Source organism: Lepidochelys kempii, chromosome 6, assembly GCF_965140265.1.
Source record: "Lepidochelys kempii isolate rLepKem1 chromosome 6, rLepKem1.hap2, whole genome shotgun sequence".
NCBI lineage: Eukaryota > Metazoa > Chordata > Testudines > Cheloniidae > Lepidochelys > Lepidochelys kempii.
Window position 1 is genome coordinate 91,412,424 of NC_133261.1, and position 25,398 is coordinate 91,437,821.

Consider the following 25,398-nt stretch of genomic DNA (forward strand, 5'->3'; position numbering starts at 1 on the left):
AAAATTAGACAGCGTTTTAGCTTGGGGCCCACTAGCCCATGTTAGCTGGCACAGGAATTTGTCTGATTAAATCAGAGCTGTGATTTAATCAGGCTGGTGCCTTGTTCCTTTTGAAACTTCCGGGGCTTGGTTTTCTGTTTGTTTTAGTCATTACTGTGTGAGGGTGAATTGTGTACGGCAGAACCTCCGGGTCACAAACTGTCTGGTCAACCACACACCTTATTTGGAAGCTGAAGTATGCAGCCAGGCAGCAGCAGAGCCCCCCACTGCCACCAAAAAAAAAGGTGGGGGGCAAATACAGTACAGTCTAGTTAAATATTTGTTGATGTTTTCTACTTTTTCAAATATATTGATTTCAGTTACAACACAGAATACAAAGTGTACAGTTCTCACTTTATATTTTTAATTAGAAGTATTTGCACTGTAAAAACAAAGTAAATAGTATTTTTCAATTCACCTAATACAAGTACTGTAGTGCAGTCTCTTTTTCATGAAAATTGAACTTTCAAATGTAGAATTATGTACAAAAACCCCTGCATTCAAAAATAAAACAATCTAAAGCTTTAGAGCCCGCAAGTCCACTGAGTTCTACTTCTTGTTCAGCTAATCTCTCAGACAAACAAGTTTGTTTACATTTGCAGAAGATAATGCTACCTGCTTCTTGTTCACAATGTCACCTGAAAGTGAGAACAGGCTTTCTCATGGCACTGTTGTAGCTCGCATTGCAAGATATTTACATGCCAGATGCGCTAAAGATTCATATGTCCCTTCATGCTTCAGCCACCATTGCAGGGGACATGTGTTCATGCTGATGACTGGTTCTGCTTGATAACAGTCCAAAGCAATGCGAACTGATGCATGTTCATTTTCATTATCTGAGTCAGATGCTATCAGCAGATTTTCTTTTTTGGTGGTTTGGGTTCTGTAGTTTCTGCATCAGAGTGTTGCTCTTTTAAGACTTCTGAAGGCATGACCCACACCTCCTCCCTCTCAGATTTTGGAATGCACTTCAGATTCTTAAATCTTGGGTTGAGTGCTGTAGCTATCTTTAGAAATCTCATATTGGTACCTTCTGTGTGTTTTGTGAAATCTGCAGTGAAAGTGTTCTTAAAATGAACAACATGCGCTAAGTCATTATCTGAGACTGCCATAATATGATATATATGGCAGAATGCAGGTAAAACAGCAGGGGACATACAATTGTCCCCCAAGGAGTTCAGTCACAAATTTAATTCTATTATTTTTTTTAACAAGCATCCTCAGCATGGAAGCATGTCCTCTGGAATGGTGGCCGAAGCATGAAGGAGCAAACAAATGTTTAGCATATCTGGCATGTAAATACCTTGCAGTGCCATCTACAAAAGTGTTATGCAAATGCCTGTTACTTTCTGGTGACCTTGTAAATAACAAGAGGGCAGCATTATCTCCTGTAAATGTAAACAAACTTGTTTGTCTTAGCAATTGGCTGAACAAGAAGTAGGACTGAGTGGACTTGCAGGCTCTGAAGTTTTTTATATTGTTTTTGTGTGCAGTTATGTTAAAAGAAACAAAACGGCAACAAAAAACCCCATCACATTAATAAGTTGCACTTTCACCACAGATTGTAGGACAGTACTTGTATGAGATGAATTGAAAAATACTATTTCTTTTGTTCCATTTTTACAGTGAAAGTATTTGATTTCAGTTACAACACAGAATACAATATATATGAAAATGTAGAAGAACATCCAAAATATTTAATAAACTTCAGTTGGTATTCTATTGTTTAACAGTGTGATTTAAAACTACAATTAAATGCGATTCATTTTTGAGTTAATTGCATGAGTTAACTGCAGTTAATCGACAGCCCTACTGCATAGTGAAGTTTCAAAGCTGTATTAAGTCAATGTTCAGTTGCAAACTTTCGAAAGAACAACCATAATGTTTTGTTCAGAGTTACAAACAACCTCTATTTCCAAGGTGCTCATAACTCTGAGATTCTACTGTATTTTATAAGAAAGTAGTTCCTTGTAGCTGAGAATCTCTGGCCAGGTTCTAACTCTCAGGGCACTAAAACCATATATGTTAAACTTTGCAGCATCTATTAAGTGCAGCCTGGGTATTCTGCAGCTGCAGAGTTTATGCCGTATCTATCCATAGAGGGTGTGATATGAACCTAGATTAATAAAGATGAATCCATTCCCCAGTCCAAAAATACTCAATTATCTTGGGTGTAAAAACCCCAAATCATTTTCTGCTCCTTTGTGGCAGCCTAAAACTCCAAATGTCCTGTCCCAAACCTCCAGGTTCCCCCTAGAAACTTGTACAATGCAATTATTCATTTGAAGAACAAAATTTTGTGGCACAGTGAAAATTTGCACCAAAAATAAGGTGAGTTTAATTAATTAAAAGAAAATCAGGGTACTGATTATATTAATTGTCATCTATGAGAATGAAAACCATCAATTTTCTAATTTATCTCTGCAACTTCAGAGTGTATTAGAAAGCAGGGGTCCTTTTTTGCAGATTTTATTTCTAGCTTGCCACAAGAAACATGATTGTGAATCTAAACCTCTTACTCTGTTGCATGGTTCCACTCATTCCATCTGTGGCTGCCTCATTGGTAACCTGACTTCTTTCCCTTTTTCTGTCACAGTGAAGCTTTTGGCTAAAGTGTCTGCCCTGTGCTTACTCTGCAATTCTCTTTTTGGCTCTGAAAAAGTATATATACTGATTTAAGATGTGATCTGCTGTTTCTACACTGATCTTCCCTTCAGGCCTCTTGCTTATAAGGCAGAACAATACAACTTCATGTATTATCTGCTTTATATTGATTCTCAGAGAAGTGGAGTCGATGGGAAATGCCAAAGAATTATTGCCTTTGCCATATGGTGGTGGTCAGATTCTTCAGTTGCCCTGTGTGCCCTGTTGGATCTCTGTCAAATAGCATACCAGTCTGATTGACCGATGAGATGTGCAGGGGACATATCGATGCTTATGATGAGCTCTTGTCCTTAAACATGATGTGGTCTAGGGGAGGGTCTCATTCTTAAGAAGCTCCATTGACTTTTCATCTGCTGCCCCCATTTATTACTTGTGGTGTGTCTCAGCTTCCTCCTATGCTCTAAGTTTCTTCTCTCTCCTCTTTCTAGAGTGCCTGCCTTCTTTGGAATCTCTTTGTCTTGGTTAGCATGCATCAACTCCATCATACTCACTGCATATGGAGTTTGGGCCAACTTTATTAGTAGGCCACCAATAGCACTGTATTTGTTCTCCATCACTGCTATGATTGGCACCTTAAGATGGACTGCTAGCTCCTCATCCTTTTGGGCTTTCCCTTAGGTAGTCCTCTTGTTCGTGAGCAATTGTTAAGGGGCAGATTTTCTAGAATTACCAGTTTTCTTCATCACCACTAGTGCTTCCAACGCAAGAGAACAATGAATGAGTCCAAAGGGATCTAGATATTATATTAACAATGTCATACCGGGGAAGTCCCGGATGACTGGAAAAAGGCTAATGTAGTGCCAATCTTTAAAAAAGGGAAGAAGGAGGATCCTGGGAATTACAGGCCAGTCAGCCTCACCTCGGTCCCTGGAAAAATCATGGAGCAGGTCCTCAAAGAATCAATCCTGATGCACTTGCATGAGAGGAAAGTGATCAGGAACAGCCAGCATGGATTCACCAAGGAAAGGTCATGCCTGACTAATCTAATCGCCTTTTATGATGAGATTACTGGTTCTGTGGATGAAGGGAAAGCAGTGGATATATTGTTTCTTGATTTTAGCAAAGCTTTTGACACGGTCTCCCACAGTATTCTTGTCAGCAAGTTAAGGAAGTATGGGCTGGATGAATGCACTATAAGGTGAGTAGAAAGCTGGCTAGATTGTCGGGCTCAACAGGTAGTGATCAATGGCTCCATGTCTAGTTGGCAGCCGGTATCAAGTGGAGTGCCCCTGGGGCTGGTTTTGTTCAATATCTTCATAAATGATCTGGAGGATGGTGTGGATTGCACTCTCAGCAAATTTGTGGATGATACTAAACTGGGAGGAGTGGTAGATACGCTGGAGGGGAGGGATAGGATACAGAAGGACCTAGACAAATTGGAGGATTGGGCCAAAAGAAATCTGATGAGGTTCAATAAGGATAAGTGCAGGGTCCTGCACTTAGGATGGAAGAATCCAATGCACCGCTACAGACTAGGGACCGAATGGCTAGGCAGCAGTTCTGCGGAGAAGGACCTAGGGGTGACAGTGGACGAGAAGCTGGATATGAGTCAGCAGTGTGCCCTTGTTGCCAAGAAGGCCAATGGCATTTTGGGATGTATAAGTAGGGGCATAGCGAGCAAGATCGAGGGACGTGATTGTTCCCCTCTATTCGACATTGGTGAGGCCTCATCTGGAGTACTGTGTCCAGTTTTGGGCCCCACACTACAAGAAGGATGTGGATAAATTGGAGAGAGCCCAGCAAAGGGCAACAAAAATGATTAGGGGTCTAGAACACATGACTTATGAGGAGAGGCTGAGGGAGCTGGGATTGTTTAGCCTGCAGAAGAGAAGAGTGAGGGGGGATTTGATAGCTGCTTTCAACTACCTGAAAGGGGGTTCCAAAGAGGATGGCTCTAGACTGTTTTCAATGGTAGCAGATGACAGAACGAGGAGTAAGGGTCTCAAGTTGCAGTGGGGGAGGTTTAGATTGGATACTAGGAAAAACTTTTTCACTAAGAGGGTGGTGAAACACTGGAATGCGTTACCTAGGAAGGTGGTAGAATCTCCTTCCTTAGAGGTTTTTAAGGTCAGGCTTGACAAAGCCCTGGCTGGGATGATTTAACTGGGAATTGGTCCTGCTTCGAGCAGGGGGTTGGACTAGATGACCTTCTGGGGTCCCTTCCAACCCTGATATTCTATGATTCTATGATTCATAGTAAAACAAAAGGATTAAACTAACTAATGTATATGGGACCTTTACTGTTTCCAATTCTGGAGATTTCAAGCTGTTTTTTCCTTTTTCATCCCTGGCCCTCAGAGATGTGGACATTTGGTCCTCTTTTTGTTAAGAGCTCCCTGCTTTCTCGTTGCCTGACCAGCTGAGAACTCTGCTTTTATACAAACCCTTTTGAGTACAGCCTCTGGTAGCTGCCATTTTCACTGGGCAGAGAGAAGCAACTGCAGCGCTAAGAGTCATTTTAATTCTCACTACAACTTATTTTCCAGTTATTAAGGACTGTTTTCCCTTTCCCTTATTTCAGGGGAAATGTTACATTCTCACAACATAGTATTTACTTACAAAATATATACTTTATTTGCACTGATTATTTGTTTTAAATTAGCAACATACTCAGCACTTTACAGGACAAAAATAAAGACGGTGCCTGGGCTGAATAGTATAATCTAAAATATACTGGGCTACAATGTGGGGAATTTTTAAATAAAAGTTTGATCATAATCATTTTCATCGTGCCGCAAAATGTAGTGGGTACTTTGCTGTACAAGCAGCCCTAGTCCTTGCTCCTAAGAATAGTGATACAATCACTGGATGTATCAAATAGTAGGAAGACCTTGGGGTAAGGGAGGAAAAGCAAAAAGATCATGTAATTACACAGGTGAGGCATGTGCCTTGGTGCGTCAGTTAAGAAATGTAACCTAATGATCTTGTGCTCACGTGTATCACTGCAAAAGAATCTAATGAAGATGAGCTGATGTCAGTCACCACTGACTCACAATGTAAGAGTTGTGCACAAAACCTGAGAAACAGATTGGGAATGGAAGGGAATAGGGATACAACAGCCAATCCTGCATTGCTAGAGACAACACTTTCAACCTAAGACTCTCACAAGGTTGCAGCCCAGCACAACCACTCAGTCAGTCAAACCCAAGAAAATTGTTTCTGATCTGCCTTCCTCCCATGTCACCAGATTCCATGTTCTGCTGTCATCCAGTCTACATTCTCACTTGTTGCTATAATGCCAGACATTCCCTGTTGCTAGAGGCCTGAACTGTAACATGCATGTGCAAACAATTAACAGCTAATTTTAGTCCCCTGTGGTGCACGTGGTTGCACAAGGAGAACCTTTGTAGCCTTCAATGTTGTCATAAATATGGCATAATTACTGGTTAGTTTAATTACAAATGGTGCTCTTTAAGCAATCTTACATGTCCTCAGAAATGTGGTAATGATCAGCTCTGACTATTAACAGGTTTGTATTTGCTTTTTAAAACCATATCATAGATTGAAATCACATGAATTTAAAATAAATACTTTTCCCTCGTCTCATGCTTGCTGTTTGATGCTGAGTACTTCACAGACAGTAATGAATTAAGCTTCTGTTCTATACAGGTTCTTACGCTGTGTTCATCACTATTGCGTCTGAATACCCTGTAACAAGACATCTTGAGGGCATCTGTGCTCCAAGCTCTGGCATCTCATTGTCTACACTGTCATTAGGAGAAGAGACAGACAGGATGTTTGAATGACAAAGGCCATGAGAAAGGCCAATGACAAAGGCCATGGTGGACTGATCCCAGGCATATAGTCTCCGAGCATAATATCCAGCTACATCCTAGTAAGCAGCCGCAAGGTAAAAAGGCATCCGAAAAGCTTAAAGTCTCCTCCACACTGAATTGGGTAATGTGAAACGGTTTTCTTGAACTGTGCAACTAACTTGTAACAATTGATGCAAACTCTAATAACATCAAGGAAAATTGGGCATCCTTTATATTTCTGTGTACTTGGCTGCAGCCGATATCCTCGGTTCCATCACATGTAAACATCAAAATTGGTTTGATGAAAATGATACTGATGTAGAGAGATTGTTGAATGAGAAACATTTGGCTCCATAAGGCCTGTTTAGGAGACGGTACTTCAGCATCTAAGAAGGTAGCCTTCAACAACATCAAGCAGGACTGTCCAACGTAAACTTAGAGATGCAAAACTCACGGCTGAGCAACAAGGTAGATGAGATTCAATCCTGCACAGACAGGAATGATATGAAGTGCTTCTATAATGGTCTGAGGACAATCTACGGGCCACTGTCATCAGGAACATCTCCAATACTGAGTGTTGATGGCACCACACTGGTCACTGATAAAAGATACTACAAAGGTGGGCAGAACACTTTAACCACATTCTCAATCAAGAATCCTCTATTAGTGAGGAGGCAATTGATTGACTGCCCCAGATCAAGATCAACATATCTCTTGCTGATCTCCCAGTGGTGACTGAAACTATGAAAGCAATTGACCGGATGTCAAATGGTAAAGCACCTGGAGCAGATGCCATACCAGCAGAGATCTAAAAGGCCAGAGGCTCACACATGGCTCTGAAACCGACTGAAATTTTCCAATCAGTGTGGACTAAAGGAACTCTATCCCGGGAGTACAGGGATGCAGCCATCATCCACCTGTATAAGCGGAGAGGCCACAGACAATCCTACAAAAACTATTGGGGCATCTCCTTGTTGTCAGTAGCCAGCAAAATTCTCATCAGAATTCTGCTGAATTGCTTCATGCAATACATGGAACAAGTGCTCCTGCCTAAGAGTCAGCGTGGCTTCAGGAAAGGATGCAGGACTATAGATATGGTATTTGCAGCTCGTCAACTTCAGGAGAAATGCCAGGAACAGAATTCCAATTTGTACGTTCATTGACCTGATAAAAGCATTTGATACAGTCAGGAGGGCCTTTGGAAGATCATGGCAAAATTTGGTTGCCCAGAGAAATTCATCGCAATGGTTTAGCAATTCCATGACTGTATTCTCACTCGCATTGTGGGGGACGGTGAGTCATCTGAACCATTCCTACTCGCCAATGCAGTCAAGTAGGGCTGTGTGTTGGCCTCAACTGTTCTCAGTTTGATATTTTCTGCCATGCTTACAGATGCCTTTCATGAATGTGACACCGGGATTGGAATCAGATACCGGACTGATGGCAAGCAATTCAATTTGAGGAGTCTACAAGCAAAGACGAATGTACAGGAAGTGACTGTTTTGTGATCATCTGTTGGCTGATGACTGTTCTCTGAATACCAGATCTGAGTCTGACCTGCAGTGGTGTATGACAACTTTGGTTTCACAATTATCAGGAAGCCAGAAGTGATGTATTAGCCTGCACCAGGAAAGCCTTAGGTAGAGCCTACTATCACGGTGAATGGCCAAACCCTCCAGGCAGTGGACAAGTTCACCTACCTCAGCAGTACGTTCACTTGCAGTTCACAACAATGATGAAACCAGTGCCAGAATTGCCAAAGCAAGTATGGCCTTTGGCAGACTACGTGCAATTGTGTGGGAGCGTAGAGGCAACAGTCAACAAACAAATCTGAAAGTTTACAAAGACATTGCGTTGCCAATTCTGATGTAAAACTTGGATTGTGTACCAACACCAGTTTGTGAAGCTGAATCACTTTCACATGGTCTGTTTGAAGAAACTGAGGATAAGATGGCAAGACCAAGGCTCTAGATACTGAGGTTCTTATGTGGGCAGACATTCCAAGCATCCATAGTCTGATGAAATCAAAGATGAGATGGGCAGGTCATGTCACCAGAATGTCAGATGAGCGACTGCCAAAGAAGATCTTTTACAGCAAGCTAAAGGAGGGAAACCACTTTCCAGGAGGCTAGAAGAAACATTTCAGGGACTCCTGCAAGTTACCCTTGGGGCATTTCAACACTGATCCAGAGCTTTGGGAAGATCTTGCTCATGATTGTTCTACCTGGCAAAGCCTCATCTATACTGGAGCTAGTCTGTGAGTGGAGGAGACCTGCTGAGGCAGAGCAGAAGCGCAAGCAGTGTGAATCTCGCAACAGCAGCATGTCACTATTAATCAGGTGACCCTTAGAGACCTCTTTTGTTAAGTGTCCCACAGACCATTCAGAGCTCAAATTGGCCTGATCAGCCACTTGCATGTTCACAGAAACCAAACCAACCAGTGATGTTATAGTCCTATTCAAACTCTAAGGACAAACAATCTGAGCATCTTTCAGTAGTTTTACTAAGGTGGTCTACCAACTGCATTTTGTCTTGCAACCCACCTAAGGTCCAAATTCATGGAATTCTGAGAAGGGTGGCTGGGCCAAATTTGAGTGATTTGGCATTGTACCCTGATATATGGGGCTGCAGGGCCACTCAAGTTTGGCCCAGCTGCCCTCTGATGCTGCCAACAAGTGTGCCAGGTCACAACACCCAGTGGCGTATTAGCCAATGGGCCAACGGGGTCCATGCCCAGGGGCTCCAGAAAAATGGGCACCCCAGCAGACCTCCATCGTGGGCAGCGGAAGCCCAAAGCCCTGGCAGAAGAGTTGGGTGGCAGGGGAAAGTCCCAGCATCCGGACCCTAGCTGCAGCCCTGGGACTGGAGGAGTACTCGTTCCCGGCTGGGGGAGCTCTCAGTCCCAGATGCGGCCCTGGGGCATGGTGAGGGGGACAGAGCTTCTCTGGTCTTGGGGCTGCAGGGGTGGGGAGAAAGGAGCAAACAGGTTGCGGGACTGTGGATGGAACGGGGTGAGGCCTTTGTTGGAAGGGGTGGAATGTGGGCAGGATTGCGGGCAGAAGGGCTGGAGAGGGCCCCCGCACTTGCTCTGGCCCAGGCCCCCCGAAACCTTAATCCATCTCTGGCAATACTTGAAGCAGGGAACTGGCCTACCCCCATATGGCAGGAGTCACTGCTGCACCATGAGTGCAGGGAGGGCTTGCTCTCCCACCAGCCCCCTCCCTGCACTAGGTCCAGAGCCCACCATTTAGGAAACACTGCGTTAAGCAATCTGACTAACACCAATTATATGGTTTGTTCTTTCATCCCCTGCCCCGGATGTGCAGTGGAGTGTTTTCAGTAGGGTTGTTTTTGTTTTTTAAATAAATGTTGCAACGTCTTTGTTAGAGAAGGTAGGTCAAAGACATGTGCTTTGCATGTGAAGTAGAAGGTGATGAGGTCTGTGATGGTCCTTACTTTCTGTGGGAGTTCATTCCACAATCTTGGCCTGGCCCCTGGGAAAGCTCTGTCTCCTGCACAGACAAGCTTCACCCTTATTGTGGAGAGCTCCACTGTGTCAGAGGAGTGGAGTTGTTGGCCATGGTTTTAGCTCAGAATTTTAGGGGCATCTTTTAGATATGCTGGTCCTAGGCCAGTAAGCACCTTAAAGATAAGCATCAACGCTTTGTACTTGAGTTGATAGGCCTCCCTACAGCCCCATGAAGTAGGTGACGATTCTGATCACCTTTCAACAGAGGGGACACTAAGGTACAGAGAGGAGAAATGAGTTTTCTAAGATCCTATTATAAGCATGTGGCAGAGCTGGGAATACACCTTAGAAAGTCCGACTCCAGTGTCGCATTCTAATGTTTAGGCAAGGCTATCCCGAGATATTTATGGTGCCCTGCAGAGCCCCCCTGCAGGGGTGGGAGAGAGCTGCACCCAAGATCTGTGGGGGGCAGGAGCAGGCTTGGGGGGAGGGGAGAAACTGCCCCCCAGCACAAGCCTGCGGAGCGGGTTGGGGCTGGGTCCCTCCACTTCCTGCCACCTGGTGATTGCAGCGCAGGCCCAACCTTGCACTTACGGGGCAGCGGGAAGTGGGGTGACCCGGCCCCAATCTGCTCTGCTCCCCTGGCTCCCAGACTTGGGGGCAGGGGACAACCGCTCACCAGCGGCATGGCTAGGAGCCGCAGAGCGGGCTGGGGCCAGGTCGGTCCACTTCCTGCTGCCCAGTGAGTGCAGGGTGTGCCCGACCCCTGCTGTGGTCCCTTAGGATGTAGCTCGGGAAGGGGTGGGGCTTGGGTTGGGGTGGGGCAAGAGCTATGGGGAAGGGGTGGTGTGGGAGCAGGGGCAGCTTTCCTGGCCAGCTCAGCTGGCCGAAGGATCTAGCTCGCTGCTGGAGCAGCACGCAGCTGTGTAGGACACCAGGAAATTTGGAGCAATTTGGCCTATGCAGCTGCATAGTTTGCATATGGGTAAGGACGGCCCTGTGTTTAGGACATGCTCCCTGAGATCAATGTGTGGTTGTGGGTAAAAGTTGCAGAATAAAGTGGGGAGGGGGGAGATAAACAACGCATTAGTGAAATATCTAGGTTGTGATAACTAAGGCCTTTCAGATATTTGTGCGCTGTGGTGTATCCTGACTTTGAAAACCAGTGCTGTGGATGGTCCAAACACTAGGTCCTCTAGGCTCAAGTCCTAGTTGCGTTTCCAAAATATACACATCTACTAATTGAGGAATCTTTCTGTTTTAAAGCAGGCACTTATCTCCGTGATGTATAAGTTCTGTATCTTTAGCTACTTCCTAATAATCTTTACTAGAACTGGCAGGGAGAAAAGTGTGGAAATACCCTAGGTACAAGTCTTAGTGGTTAGTTACAAAATAAAAGTACAGAATAAGCCTAAGCCCCTAGGAGAGCAGTCCAGCAAGAGAGCACAAGGGTATCTTTGCTTCCCAGAGTTCATCAGATATAGTACCCAGTATGCCCCTCAAGTCTAAATCTCTTGGGCAAGGAGACAATCCTAGTCTCTCAGACTCTCAGGGCTGGGCTTAGCAACCTCTAGGTGGCACCAACTCTTACGATTTTTATCAAGTCTTATGATATTTGGTATTTTTCTTAAAACTCCAGTTTCTGGGGTCATGTGACTACATGAGAATCTCAATTTTATTTTTTTGTAAAGTAAGTTTTTAGCCCTCATGATTATGGGGAAAAGCAGGGAAATATGACCAGAAGGTAAATTTCACTACTTATTGCTTATTTTAATTTTGTGATTTTCTTTTTAAACTGGTCATGATGTGGGGGAGGGGTTGTCCATGATTTTTGAATACATGGTGTTGGTAATACTGCCTCTGGTGTTCTGGGTGTCACTTGGTGGTCAGTGTAGGAGCCTTTGTGTGTTGTCTCCCTGCCTCCACAGCTGTGTGGGAGACAGGGCCGGCCCACAACATTTTAGCACCTGAGGCGGGGAGCTCAAATGACGCCCCCATGTCCTCTCACTTGGGCCAAAAGTTTGAAAGGTCTCAATTCTTCCTTCCTGTTCTATTCCTGTCATGGTACTGCTCTGCTACTTACCCCAATAAAGGAGAACTTTTAAGGAACACTTAACTTTCAAATGCCTGAACAGCAAATGTAACTTTTCTTGTCTGCATAGTAAACACTGGCATTTTTATCTGTTTGAATAATCAAAGTGGTGCTTTCTGTGCCTTGGTTGCAAAGATTTGAACTGCTTCCTGCTGAAGGTCCACAGTCTGGGCCAGCTTATGCACTATTGAGATGGTTGCAAGGCCGACCAGCCTCTCCTGTGTCATTGTGGAGTATAGATGTGTTTTTATTAACTTCAGCTTGGAGAAGCTGCATTCTCCACTGGCAGCTCTTACAGGAAGTGTTAGAAGTATGTGCAGAGCAACAAAAGCATTTGGAAAGAGGGTGGTCCTCTTATTTGTGCACATATATTCCAGAACAGCCTTTGGAGTTGATCCTGCTGAAATGTATCTTGAAAGGGCTTTCAGTTCATCACCTAAATCACTCGCATCAATATTGCACATGTTGTCATGTGTCAACACTGTCTCTAGTGCCCTGCATTGCTGGTGTAGGTCATCTTCAGGTATAGTGAGCAGTTTTGGAATATCCTACAACATCCCAAATATACTGCTGTGTTCCCGGAGCTGCATGAAATGTTCAACTGACTGTATTGCACAATCTAGCATCTGGTTAAAGAATTCAACTTTGAATTGTTTGGGGTCTCTTACGGGATTATCCCATGCCTCGTAATCAAAATGTCGTCATCTTCGGTGACTTGTATTCTTGAATGGGTGGGAAAATAGCTTCAGTGTGAAGTTTCTCTGCCAACTTCTGTGCACTCTTCAGAACGTTTTGAAATCCCTCATCTGACCTCTAAGACTGTAGGTATGACTTTGCTTTGTCCGGTTGTTCCATTGCTCCAGATATATCAAGGTCAGCACCTTGGAGTCTCTTGCTTACAACATTTATTTCAAACAGTGTCATACCACAACACTAAGCCACACAGACATTTGAAGTTATGTATATTTTTGGTGATTCCATTTCCCTCTGCCACTGTTCTCCCATGAACAGTTCCTGTCATAGCATTATTCTCCATAATGGGAACTGTGGCATCATCTATCTTCCCAATTTGGTGTTTGATAGGCTTTATCGCCCCCACTCGCCTTTCCCATCGTGTGGCACTCAGTGGTTTCAGTGTCAGAGAGGATGTTCCCAGATGTTGCTTCAAAATTTGCCATCGATGAGTTGATGCAGAGAAAAATACATAGATGCTTTGAATTACATTAAGAAATTCAGCCTCACTAAAAGCTGATGCTGCATCACTGACCACCAAGCTCAATGAATGAGAACTGCATGGGACAAAAAAAGCTCGAGGGTTTAACTCTTGGATCCATGTCTGCACTCCTCAACTCCTCTGTTCTTTCCTTTCATGTTGGCACCATTATTGTAGCCCTGACCTCTCATGTCAGCTATTGCAATTGCCATATCTTCCAGCTTTTTAGGAAGCACATTTGTCATACCAGCTCCTGTAGCATCAATGTCAATAAATTCTAGAAAATGCTCTCTGACCGTCACTATTACAAGGATGTTTTCACTAGGTTCTGTTACAAAACACACCATTCAAGTCATTTGTTCCATATGGCTGATGTCAGGTGTGCAGTCCAGAATAACAGAGTAATATCTTGCTGACTTCAGATCTGCCATAATCTTCTGTTTGACTTTTGTTGCCAGTAATTGTATGATCTCATTTTGAATTGTTTTTCCAAGGTGGTGGTGTGTGTGTATTTCTTGAGGGGTGACTCTTCTTAGATGCTCCTGGAGTACAGCATCAAACTCAGCTATTGGCTCCACAATTTTAAGGATGTTTCCATTGTTTGGCACGTACAGCTGATCTGAAGTGCCATGCAGTGCTAGGTTTTGGGTAGCAAGCATTCTCACAACGGCAGTGACGCTGTTCAGAACATTTTACCAGTAAAGAGACTCTGATGCAATCTTCTCTTGATGCTGATTATCTATGGTGGCCTTTAACCTTAGTTTCATCTCAAGCTCTTTCCATCTATGGAATGCTCTCTAGTGATTTGCTGCCTTCTCATGGCATGCCAGATTTTCCCAGTCCTTTGTTCCTGTAGAACCCAATGTGGCTGGACCATTAGACTGGATGAGTTTGCAACAAGAACAGTATGCAACGTTCTGTGTTTTTGAGTACATAAGCCATGGCCTCTCCACTTTGTCACCTTTGAGGATTTCACACCAGTAATGTGTTGGATGGAAACTTCTATTTTCATTGTCTTTGGGGAACATGAAGTTTTTCACTTGCTGTGGCCCATGCAGTACACAGAAGTCCCTCAGGTTACTGCTCAAATGGGTCCACAGTCCTGGATCATCTAGACTTAAGGAACTAAACACAACAGCAGCTGTCTCTTGCTGTCCTCCAGCACAGCACTCCACCATCTCTGTGTACCTAGAGCAGAGAGAATATATATGCACCAGTAGCAGACACCATTTTCTACACTCTGGGTCTAGGGGCTTGCCCCTCTCTAGTCTGGCACCTGAGTTTGCCTCATGGTAAGACCAGCCCTGGTTGGAGACATGGTCCATCATTGCTACTGTTGGTAGCAGACTCTATTTCTGTCTCCTTGCCCAGTGTGTTTGATTCTCCTCCTATCACTTTATTTCCTACTCACCCTCATTTGCTGATTGGTCAGCTCCCCACTCAACTGTTATAGCCAGTTTTTCCCCAGCACTAGCCCTACTAATCACAGTAAATCCTTCTTGAGTTTCAATCAGTATTATCTGACTGTTTATACTGCCTTTCTGCGGTTGTGCTTCCCTTTTCTCAGTCTTGCTCTGAGACAGCTGTTGGCCACTTCCCACAGCTCTTTGGGGTTGCTTCTGACTCCAGTGCTTCTGTGTTCTCCTGTGGCCACACATCAGGCCCTGCTCCCTCAAGTATTTTTTGTGTGCCACATCCTGTCTGCTGCTCAGTGCCTTCTGTTAAGTACTGGGACTGATAACAGTGGATACCACAGTGCCCTTTATTGGCCAGCTGCTGATTTAGGGCCTTACCCTGCTCTCTTGGTAGGGCAGCCAAGTATAACACACGTTTTCACAGCCTCATTGTGTCCCTGCTGCTCCCCAGGAATATCACTCACCAGACAGACAAGGGGGGTGAGGGCGTGTCTTTTACTGGACCAAGGTCAGTTAGTGAGATAAACAAGAGTCTGAGCTTCACAGCTCTTCTATAGCTCTCACCTGATCAGCAATTCCTCTTGTCCACCAGGGGCTCCGTAGCGTCTGCACTGCAGGTTGCCTTGCTGCCTCTGACTGCTCCTTGCTTCCCTCGAGGGCTCCCAGAGTAGGGCACTAGGGCAGTTGGGGGGAGCTTGGAGGAGATAATGGAAGCAACAGGTGGGAAGAGAGCATTGGTACCTGGTCTTGATGGAGCTAAACTTACCTTGACCCTAGCTATCTGTCTTGGGCACCCCGATGCCACTAGCCCAGCTAGCCTACCATACCACCAAACAAGCCCCAGCCACCCTCTTGCTACCACACCACCAAACAATGCTGAGCCAGCTGCCGCAGGCACCTTCCTACCACACCACAAAATAACCCTCAGGCAGCTGCCGCAGACACCTTCCTACCACATCACCAAACAACCTCCAGGCAGTCTCTTCCTACCACTCCACCCTCAGCCAGCTGTTCCAGGTAGCCTCTTCCTATCACCTCACCAAACAACTTTCAGCTGTTTCCCACAGACAGCCTCTTCCTGCCACCCTACCAGACAATCCCCAGCCAGCTGCCCAAAGTAGCTCCTTTCCCCTCTGACAGTCCAAGCTAGGATGACCAGGCATCCAGTTTTCAACCAGAACACCCAGTTGAAAAGGGATCCTGGTAGCTATGGTCAGCATTGCTGACCGGGCCGTTGACTGTCCAGTTGGCGCCACGCGGCGGGGCTGGCAGGCTCCCTGCTAACCTCTGTGCTGCGCAGCTCCTGGGAAGCAGCCAGCATGTCCCCCCTCTGGGTCCTATGTGTAGGGACAGCCAGGGGGCTCAGCACACGGCTCAACCCCAAGTGCTGCCCCCCCAGCTCCCATTGGCCAGGAACAGCAGCTAATGGGAGCTGTGGGAGCGGTGCTCAGAACCGCCTGGCCATGCCTCTGCATAGGAGCCGGAGGAGGGACAAGCCGCTGCTTGAGGTAAGCACTGCCCGGAGCCTGCACCCTGACCCCCTCCCACCCCCGGCCTTGATCCTCCTGCCCTCCAACCCCATTGATTTCAGCCTGGAGCACCCTCCTGCATCCCCAGCTGGAGCCCTCACTTCCCAGCTCAGAGCCCCCACCCATCTTCTGCATTCTTAACCCCCCCCAACCACAAACCCCCTCCTGCACCCTTCATCCCTAGCGCTACCCTGGAGCCTGCACCCCCAGCTGGAATCCTCACTCCCTCTTTCACTGGGCTGGCCCAGGGAGCTGGGGTGCAAGTGAGTGAGTGAGGGTGATAACAGTCATTGCAAACTCAGTTTGGGCCATGTTTAAGTTGACCACTGGATATCCCTGAGGCGATGTCAGAAAGACAGGCTGAGATGTGGTTTTGAATGCAAGAAGATGAAACCTTAATGAGACTCTGACGTAGACCTGAAGGATTCCAAATGCAACCTGCACATGGGTGAGATTCACACCATTAGGGGTTGGTAAATTTGCAGGAGCTCTGTTTATTTTGGCCTGAGATGGACTGAGGGCCAGTCATGTGCTGTAACTCCCCACTGTAGGGAGTGGACTTTAGGGTCATAAGACATGGAAAATGTGTTTGCCCTTCTTTTATAATTTCAGCCCCTCTTTGAAAAGCATTTCCTGCTGAGAACCAAGAGACAGAGGATCTGGTGGAGGAAGGAGACCTCATGCTGTTTTTTGCTAAGATATAGTTCTTTATCCCCTTTTCTTGCCAAAGAATGGCCACGTGATAGGTGATACCCCAGCCAGGTGTCAGCAAAGCTGATGGGTCATCAGCTTCCCCCTTGTCTTTGAGAAACTGGTTTAACCACTCCCCAGGTTTATGTGGGAAACACACTTAAGTCATTATTTCAGCTTATGTTCATACGTTTATATATAATGTTGCTATACACCCTCTTCCATGATATGACCGATCAGCAAGTTGAGTTTTCAAATTATACCGCAAGCTAAGCTCCCTGCAAGTTGCGTGGCTGCGCAGCAGCCTATTAAGCGCCATGCAGGTGCTCAGGGAACCCAGCCCTAGTAGACAGGTGCCCCTCCCCCGCCTAGCCTAGCCCCTGACCGGCCATGGACAGGTGTCCCTCCCCTGTCCGGAGTCCAGGCCTGGCCTGGACCTGTTGTGGCCAGGGGAACAGGTGCTCTGGCCCCAACCCAGCCTGGCCCCCGACCTGCCACATCCAGGGAAGAGGTGCCCCACCCCAGAGCTCATGCCCCCACCCTAGAGTCCCCAGCTGAAGCCCTCACCTCCCACCCCAACCCTCTGCCCCAGCCCTGAGCCTCTCATTCCTGGCTCCACCTCAGAGCCCACACCCCAACCCTCTGCTCCACCTCTGAGCCCCTCAGCTCCACCCCAGAGCCTGCAACCCCAACCGGAGCTCTCACCCCAGCCTTGAGCCCCTCATCCCCGGCTCCACCCCAGAGCCTGCACTGCCATCTGGAGCCCTCACACCCCTGCACCCCAACCCTCTGCCTCAGCCCAATCCCACACTCCAAACCCCTCGGCCCTACACCCACCATATGAATTTTGTTATGTACACCCATATGAAGGTGATGTGTCACACACGACCACCATATTGATGCACATAACAAAATTCATTCCGCACATGTGTGGAAAAAATTAGAGGGAACACTGCTTATAAGGCATACCTTGTACAAAGATTATTACAATAGTGTGTAGGGTGTGAACACAGGTGTATTCTGTCCCACATTTTCTATGTCTTTGCCATGCCCTTCGGGGATTAAAGAACTATATTTCTTTTTACTACAGGTTACAATATTAATGGCGTTAGACATAGTTAAGATGTCATTTTCCAACAGCATTTCTGTTGGAATACAACCAGCACCCCTACTTTTAAGGTACCTCTGAACCTTTCCACTCCAAATGCACTTCACCAAAGGCACAGGAATTTTATATCTTCCCAGTGCCAGGAGTTCTACTTCCTGTCCAGGTAACATCTCTGTTTCTTTGGCTATGCTTTCCCTGACCAGAGAAATTTGGGCATCAGTGTCCCTCCTTTCTATGCATTCTTTGCCATTCACTGTGGCAACTTCCACATCCACTTCCTCTGGGTCAGATCTCACAAAATCAGGGACCCTGCAGGCACTTCAAGGTTAATGAAAAGGTGTGTTAAACTGGGTTGGATGGGATGAGGATTTATATTGTTTTAGTTTAAGACAGTGTCTCTCAACCTTTACAGACTACTGCACCCCTTTCAGGAGTACTTTCTATTTTGTCTTGTGCACCGCAAGTGTACCTTCTATACTCCAAGTTTCACCTCACTTAAAAACTACTTCCTTACAAAATCAGACATAAGAATACAGAAGTGTCACAGCACACTTACTGAAAAATCGCTGACTTTCTCATTTTTACAATATAATTATACAATAAATTGATTGGAATATAAATATTGTAGTGACATTTCTCTGTGTGTGTGTGTATATATATATATATATAGAGAGAGAGAGAGTGTATATAGAGCAGTATAAACAAGTCATTGTCTGTATGAAATTGTAGTTTGTACTGACTTAGCTAGTGCTTTTTATGTAGCCTGTTGGAAAAGTAGGTAAATGTCTAGATGAGTTGATGTACCCCCTGGAAGACCTCTGAGTCCCACAAGGGTACCCGCCCCTGGTTGAGAACCACTGGTTTAGGGCAATTATTTCTTATGTGCTCAGTGGAGTCACACAGTTGCACTGTTGTCTTTTGGGGAGGGGAGGTCTGTGAATGTGTTCTAAGAAGGGATTGATTCTGGTTAGGTATATGCCTGTGCTGCCAACTACCCTCCTTTTTCCTAGGGATGAAATGGCTTCTCCCTTTACCCTGTGCTTCTGCCCCTCTTTCTGTATCTTGCACTCATTAGACACTGTGGCCTGCACAAAGGAATCAGCTAGATCTGCTACTTCCTGCACAGAACCCAAAGATTTATCCTGGATGGCATCTCTGATCTCCTCAGAGCATGTGCTCAGGAAATGTTCTTGAGCAAAGAGATCAAATAATTCATCATAATTCTCAGCCTTTTCCCCCTTTACCCATTTCCTCTTCAGGTCACATGTTTTATAAACATATTCTCCATGACTCATTAGCAGTTTTCATGAGGTTTCTGAATTTCAACATGTACATGTTAAAGGTAATTTGAAACCTTTGCAATACAATCTTTTCAAAATTCATATTACATTCAGTCTTTACCAGACAGCTTTGCAATCAGTGTGGGACTTTATGCAATTCACAGATCTTTTGAAAAGTGGTGAAATATTCTTTGAAGTCCAATTCTCTGTACATGGGACACAGATTGTCCCAGCTGGGTGGCCCTTGGGCGAGAGAGTAGCTGTGGGTTGTGAGATCTATGCATGTCCTTCCATTATGTCCAGGTTATACAGCCTCTCCGTCTCTTTTTCTGGGTCTTTCCACTCTGATTCTTTGGTGGGCAGCTGCTTCTGCTTCCAGGGCCTGCCTGTCTGCTGCTTCTTGCTCCTTGGCTCTTCTGGCACTTCCCGTTTTTGGTATTCATGATCTCTCTCGCATTCTGCTTCCCATTTTTGCTCCTTTTCCAATTTAGCTAGCTCTAACTTAGCCATTGTTTCACTGTCATTCATTTTAAACTTCCTTTGCTCTATTTCCCTTCCTCAAAATAAACAGAAAACAATAAAACAAGTCTTTCTTTGACTGTTCCCAGCCTTATCACTTAAAACTATTTTACTAGTGTTTGAAATGTAAACCTCAGTCAAAGTAGGAAGCTGTGTATAAATCCTGTCTGACAAGGCCAGTGTGAGGTTTTGGGGTTCAAACCTGACCACTAAAGGATTGTCACCTCCTGCCTTGCCGCTCTGTGTGCCTTAAATGCAATACAGCCATAGCTTGTAGCCCTGACCCCCACAACCAGCTGACAAGTCATGACCTGGCTTTCATTGCCCAGTTACTGTTTGCAGAGTGACTCCAATACCCTCCCAGTCCTGATTTTCTCCAAAACTGTCTCTCTGAAATGTCCAACCCTCTCTTCCATGCAGAAGTGAAGTTCGCTGCTCCTTTAAAGAGACAAAAACAGCAGCTTGTTATCTTGACTGGAGATTATTATAACTTCAGTTCAATCAAAGCACTGGGTTGGTATAGATTAAAAATAAAACAAGTTTATTCAGTCAATAAGAGAGAGGTTTTAAGTGAGTTCAAGTATAAGGGCTAAAGATAGACAGAGTTATCTTTGTTGTAAGAATATGCTTTCTGATAGATGAGGGCATGCACAGGAATTTAAATCTGACTACTTTTGGAGGGGCACGTTAAACACACACATTGTACACTTTAAACCATATCAACATGTGCACCTACATCATATGTATGAAAATCCATACACCATGGAGCCATCTGAATACATGTATCCAAAGCCTGTCTTGTGTTCACGCTGTTGGATAAGTTAGTCTCTACTGCAAGAATTAACAGTTGCTGAAGATGAGCTTCTGTCAGACTGCTGCAACGTCTACTAAGGACACGCTTTTTAGCACTAAAACATTTTTCTCAGGTTGCAACTGTAGCAGGTAATGTTGCCAAAAGTACCAATAGGTCAAATACATCAGGATACAAAAGTTCCAGGTCATGTTCTTTACAGACCTTTATGAGTTCGGGAAAAGATACTGCACTCTCCGGTCCCTGAGCGTTTAAAATAGGTGCAAGGTGGTGCACAAATAAATCGTACTGCATTTCAGGAACTCTGCACTGAAATTCTTCATTTGGTTGCACACATGCTTCATTTCCTTTTGGTATATTAACAGTTTTCAGGGTTTTTTGTTTTTGGTTTTTTTTTTTGCAGTGAGATAGTACGGGGTTTTGAGTATTACTGTACTTTTCTGATTAAATCGTCTGTCAATTTCACTTACTGCAGGATCAAGTGCAGGGAAAAATAAATCTATTTATATTTCTTTTGTAAAGATTAAAAATGGTAACATTCTGTGTGACTCCCATAGAAATGATCCAGAGTTTTTGCCGGTCGCCTTTTCCTGTAAGTTGGCATTTTCAGATTCAGTTCAGTAGCCCAATTTTCAGCTTTTATGAAGTATTCATGGAACTTTTCATCCATTCTCAGGTTGCACAAGACTTTTAAACAACTCTCTCTTACATTTACTGCACAGGCAAAGTCAAAGTTTTTCTACTGCAAGAAAGTGATAGCATAATGCATGCAGTTTGACGCATCCAAAAATACCAAAAGGCAGATTGTGAATTTGAAATCTATCTGTATCATAAGCCCCTTTGCTTCTGCTGACACACATGGTTTGGTGGCATTCTGCGGAATATTGACTAAAGTTTCTCTAAAAATAGAAAACTGGGCATTTATGACCTGCAAAGCTTGGCAGTGTGAATAACAGCATGCTTCATGAAGAGCCTGACAAGATCTCTCTCAACCACCACATTCATTGCAATTGACACTTGAAGTCCCTTCTGTCTGTGTCATGGTGTCCTTTTGTATTTTTTTCAAGGTGATGCTGCGATGACTGATATGTGGATGAATGTATACAGGTTCTGAACAAGTCCAATAAAATTATTTGAAAGGGTATTAGAGCTCACAGCATCAACCATGACTAAATGTAAACAATGTGCTTAGCAATGGATATAAACAGCACTTGGTTGTTTTTTCTGAACAAGAGTTTGTAACCCTGATGCATGACCGCTTATATTTTTTGCCCCATTGTAGCATTGTCTTCTAACTTGTTAAAAGACAGGTTCATTTTAATAAGCGTATTCTTTAAAATATGAAAAAGTTCTTCAGCTGTTGTACTTGCTGTACCTTGCAGATTAATAATCCTCAATAATTTCATAGTCATTATCGCTTACATGTTGAAATGCAGCTGCTACTTGTTCTCTATATGCAAAATCAAGAGTTTTGTCTAGTTTCACACTGAAATACCTGGCAGTGGCTAATTCATTTCTGATCTTATTCTGTATAATGTAGTTAAAGGAGATAACGTCATTTTGAGACTGGTTTGATAAGTAAGTGGCATTTTTCTGCACACAAGTCATTCTTGCTTGCATGAAGGGATCTTCGCTATTAAGATAATCAACAATCTGTAAGAAAAGCCCCAATTCTCTGAAGTTGCATGCTCATCATGTAGCTGAAGTGGTAAGACAAGCTTCCCTTTTTTGGTACTGTGCTTGCATTGCTTTGCTTAACATCAAATCCATATGTAACTTTTCATGTTTAAAATGGCCAGTATGTTCAACTGCCCTTCAGTGCCGACTAGTTTTTGCATGCTTTTTAATTTTTTCAGGTCCTTTTTTCCAATTGCAACAGCCAGCTGGTATCCCAGCTGGCTCAGTTTTGCTTGTTAGATTGCATGAAAACAATCTACATGTGAAACAAAATATTCTGTCTTTTTTTTCCTTTTGAATATTCAAGCCAAGACGTTGCTGCTGGTATTTTATACCATGCTGCATTAAACAAGTGTAATTTATTTCCAGACACTTGTTGGGGATACCTATTCAGAACAGGTGGATGTGGCCCTTGCTTTACAGTGCATAAGAGTTCTATTCCCTTATATAGGGCAGCCCATGATGAGAATTACTAGAGTACTCACTTTTAGAGAAGCCCTCAGCTCCTGTAATTAATGTCATGGTTCTCTCGCTTACTCTACTAGTTGAAGCACCCATCCGTATTCTTGTGTGATGTATGTATGAGAGGGTACGTGTATGACCTAGCTGAGTTTGCATGCACTCATAACTGCATGTTCTGAAGAAATACATTTACTTCAGTTTGTGAATGCCAGTGATAGAAAACACAAAAGTCAGTGAATTAATCTGCAGAAATATTAATTTTTTTAGATGAATTGGGCGGGGGGGGGGGGGCGGCGCTGGGTGCATGCCCCTGATGATATAGCTAAGATCTAATTTAACATGCTATGGTCATTGTTCAAGCTAGTTTCCTCACCAATCTTCCTCCAGCAGGAATGGCTAACTAGCTCTTAGTCAGGTGTCAGAGTAGCAGCCGGGTTAGTCTGTATGCGCAAAAAGAAAAGGAGGACTTGGGGCATCTTAGAGACTAACCCATTTATCTGAGCATCACAGCCGATGCAGTGAGCTGTAGCTCAGGGAAGCTCATGCTCAGATAAATGGGTTAGTCTCTAAGATGCCCCAAGTAGCTCTTAGTCAGGAGCCCCGCGGAGTCCAAGATCCCAGTTTTCCTTGTCACCTCAAGTGAAGGATAACCAGGGGTTCTCTGTCCCTCCCTTTATCGTACAGTAAACCTTTGCAAAGTCTCTCTCCTAAAGTTCATGGCCCCGCTTTAAGTGGCAGGAAGGCTTTCTGGGGCTGCAGTCTCCATCCACCCTTGAAATGAAGTGACCACTTTTCTCCCCCCGTGCTGTGCTGGTAGCTTTGTGTGCTTGGCATGCGACTGTGTTGTTCTTGGTCTTTGGACACACCTTGCCCAATTCACAGGGGAGATGCCCCTGCTTGAATGCAACCACATCCCAGAAACAAACCTGTTTGTCAAGAGCTGCTGAGATGCTTGGTTTAAACACATTTTAGTTATAATTTCAGTACAGCTGTGGGATCCTTCGTGGGTTGACCATACATATGTCACGCAAGAATATTAATCGAGTTATTAGTTTTCCAATTACACTGGACAACTTAGGTACAGATTATAACAGCAAGTTGGGGCACATGGAGATGGTCAGGCTTGTTGACGCATCACTGCTAGATGCCAGGGAGCCCTTTGCTTTCTGGCATAAGGTTGCTGTTAAGGTCACAGTGACAGGGAGTCACTTATGAAGTGATGGTAGGCATAGTGATGAGTCATCTTTGGTGACCCTAGCCATGTAAATGGGATCACATCATGGAGGCTCTCCTGTGGCCTTGGCTACTGAGTTAGAACTGTGCTAGGGCTGATTTCCAGCAGCACTGGCTGTCCTGTTACACATCAGAAAGAGCAGCGTAGCTCTGTGTAGTGATGATGGGATGCTCATAGGCAGTGATGAGGGGACAGTACAGCAGAGAGAGAGGAATGTGGCTCAGAGGCAGCGATGAGGGGGCACGTGGCACAGGAGAGATAAAGGGCTAGTTCATTATTGGGCACACTGTGTCCTTCAAGTATTTTCAGTTTTAATAATTAAAAGCTGCTTAATTCCCACTGGGGCAATTTTTGCTGTGAATGGCTTGGGTAATGGGGACAGGAGCAGAGAGAATTAGAGGGGGATGGACATAGGCGAAAGGGAAGGAGACCTAGCACTTTCGGGGCAGTCTCCTGGGAGCCCTCACTTATCATTCCTCCCAAAGGCCCTCTGCGAGGAGCACTGTGTACAGCTGCCTTTGGAGTCCATCAAAGCTGCTCTGGCAGGTGAGCAGAGGTGGTGATGGGGCCTCTGGGATAGTGAGTCAAGGAGCCTCGAGGGTCTATTTACTATTTCTGCAGTGCACACTACCCCTAGCTGCTGGGGGAGCGAGCAACCAAGTCAGCCAGCTGGACTTGGGTCGCTGCCTGTCAGTGTGCTGCTCTGCTTCTTGGTGGCCTAGCCAAGCACCCGCTAATGCCCTTGGCACCCTGGATTCTCATGCATTCACCCTATTTCCTTCTCCTGTCAGAGCTCCCTGAGGGACAGGGCACTTCCTGATTCTGCATGAGGGGGAGCGAGAAGATATGCATCTGGCTTCTCAGCCAACTACCACAACCTCCCCTGCCCCCCAATAGCCTTTTCTGATCGCTGGGGCGGCTCTGGGAAGCTGGCGAAGCAGAGACTTATCTAGAGATCCAAGGCAAAGGTATTAGTAGCAATGGTATTTCAGTAGCACCTAGAGGCTCCCCCCAAGATGGGGGCCCCACCGAGCTAGGTGCTGTACATACATGTACTAAGAAAGATTCCCTGCCCTGAAGAACTTGTGCTCTAAACAGGCAAGACAGACAAAGGGTGGGAGGCAAAACAAAGGAAGTGATTTGCCTGCGGGTAGGCATCTGGTCAGTGGCAGAGCCAGGGATAGTTTGCTCTCCTGATTCCCAGTCCTATGCCATCTCCAGTGGACCACAATGCCGTTGAGCTTCATGTGTTTCTCAAGTATTAGTGCCATGTAGGCCTTGATATTTACTAGCCACTTCCTAAGTACGTGCATAGGCTGAACTAGTTCCACTCGTTTGGCCACAGCTTAATGAGGAAATGGATTTCCTTTGCTCTCCAGTACATTTAAGCCCCACTGTGGAAAGGGAATTGGTTAAAAATGGTTTAATATCCACCTATCAA